The sequence below is a fragment of the Salmo trutta genome, chromosome 17 (assembly GCF_901001165.1).
Source record: "Salmo trutta chromosome 17, fSalTru1.1, whole genome shotgun sequence".
NCBI lineage: Eukaryota > Metazoa > Chordata > Actinopteri > Salmoniformes > Salmonidae > Salmo > Salmo trutta.
In genome coordinates, this window is record NC_042973.1 from 648,188 (window position 1) to 650,925 (window position 2,738).

The following is a 2,738-nucleotide window of genomic DNA, read 5'->3' on the forward strand; positions in this document are numbered from 1 at the left end:
GGCCCATTATCAGCAACCATCACTCCTGTGTTCCAATGGCATGTTGTGTTAGCTAATCCAAGTGGATAATTTTAAAAGGCTAACTGATCATTAGAAAACCATTTTGCAATTATGTTAGCACAGCTGAAAACTGTTGTTCTGATTAAAGAAGCAATACAACTGGCCTTCTTTAGACTAGTTGAGTATCTGGAGCATCAGCATTTGTGGGTTCGATTACAGGCTCAAAATGGCCAGAAACAAAGACCTTTCTTCTGAAACTCGTCAGTCTATTCTTGTTCTGAGAAATTAATGCTATTCCATGCGAGAAATTGCCAAGAACCTGAAGATCTCGTACAACGCTGTGTACTACTCCCTTCACAGAACAGTGCAAACTGGCTCTAACCAGAATAGAAAGAGGAGTGGGAGGCCCCGGTGCACAACTGAGCAAGAGGACAAGTACATTAGAGTGTCTAGTTTGAGAAACAGACACCTCACAAGTCCTCAACTGGCAGCTTCATTAAATAGTACCCACAAAACACCAGTCTCAACGTTAACAGTGAAGATGCGACTCCGGGATGCTGGGCTTCTAAGCAGAGTTGCAAAGAAAAAGCCATATCTCAGACTGGTCAATAAAAAGAAAAGATTAAGATGGGCAAAAGAACACAGACACTGGACAGAGGAACTCTGCCTAGAAGGCCAGCATCCTGGAGTCGCCTCTCCACTGTTGACGTTGAGACTGGTATTTTGATGTTATTTTAATGGACCAAAAAAATGTGCTTTTCTTTCAAAAACAAGGACATTTCTAAGTGACCCCAAACTTTTGAACTGTAGCGTAGCTCTATAGGCCCTGGGTGTGTCTGAAGAAATACCCTATCTATTCTCTATATAGCTCTACACTGCGTGCACAATTATTAGGCAAGTGCAAAAAACGCATGGGGAAGAAAAGGCGCAAATTAACTGCAAAAGACTTGAGAAGAATTAAACGTCAAACTACCAGGAACCCATTATCCTCCAGCGCCACCGTATTCCAGAACTGTAACCTACCTGGAGTGTTCAGAAGTACAAGGTGTCAAGTGCTCAGAGACATGGCCAAGGTCAAGAAGACTGAAACAAGACCACCACTGAATAAGATTCACAAGTTGAAGCGTCAAGATTGGGCAAAGAAATACCTGAAGACAGATTTTTCAAAGGTTTTATGGACAGATGAAATGAAAGTGACTCTTGATGGACCAAATGGATGGGCCCGTGGCTGGATCAGTAATGGACACAGGGCACCACTTTGAGTCAGGTGCCAGCAAGGTGGCGGAGGGGTACTGGTATGGGCTGCTATCATTGAGGATGAGGTAGTTGGACCTTTTCGGGTTGAAGATGGACTGAAACTCAACTCCCAAACCTACTGCCAGTTTCTGGAAGATTCTTTCGTCAATCAGTGGTACAGGAAGAAGTCCTCAGCATTCTAGGCCATGATCTTTATGCAGGACAATGCTCCATCACATGCATCCAAGTACTCCACTGCTTGGCTAGCCAGCAAGGGCCTCAAAGATGCCAGAATAATGACCTGGCCCCCTTCCTCACCTGACTTAAATCCTATTGAGAACTTGTGGGCCCTTCTCAAACGTGAGATTTACAGTGAGGGAAGACAATACACCTCTTTGAACAGCATTTGGGAGGCTGTAGTTGCTGCTTCAGTGAAAATTGATCGTGAACAGATCAAGAAACTGACAGACTCCATGGATGGAAGGCTCATGGCAGTTATTGAAAATAAGGGTGGCTATATTGGTCACTGAATATTTTTGAAAGGCCAAAAATGTTATATAATTGTCATTTTGTGTTACTTATCTGTTACACTTACTCTAAAAATTGAGAATAAACAAGTGAGTTGAGAGAAATTATTTTTGTAATTTAGTTGCCTAATATTCTGCACACTAATAGTTGCCTAATAATTGTGCACACTTATATATTTCCCTGAGAAAGACAAAACTCACTTTTCCTTTGTTAAACATACAGGTTTGAGGTTCAATAACATTTTGGATTGACTGAGAGCATTGTGTTTGTTCAACAATAAAATGAATCCCGAGGAATACAATTTGCCTAATAATTGTGCACACAGTGTATAGACCCTGGTCAAAAGTAGACCCCTATAAAGGGAATAGGGAGCCATTTGGGACACAGGCCCTGTTGACTTGATGGCAGGCTAGTGTTTGAGGACAGCCTGCCTTTACGGCCCTGAGGGCAGAGATCCGATCGCGTGGTTGGGCCGGTTGCTCACCCAGACCAGTCCAACCAGGCAGGCAGGCAGCACCAGGCTGCTACACGCAGGAATGTGACCCAGGATAGATCGAAACGAGGCCATGCCACACACTCTGGGATCACGTGATAGCACATCTGGGTCATTAAATACAGAGAATGTCCATTATTTATGTTAAACATAAACATACTGGTAATACAACGTTCATTTGAAAATAGTGTAAAAAACAGTATCATGTAATGGCAAAGCACTAGAATACTCTCATAACATGTATAAACAGTCATAGTCAATAAATGTTATCTATAATACACAATCCCAATCCCAACATATTTGATAACACTCAAAAGTAGGTTTACTGAAATCAACGTTTTAAGCCTTGCATTATTTAATACATACAGTAGATGGGGACATTGCACTCCATGTAATGTTGTCGTCGTCCGTGTAGTCCGGAAGTAAAGAGTTCCCCGCCCTGGATGCAATAACACAGCGCCCGCCAGTATCCCAAGATTCC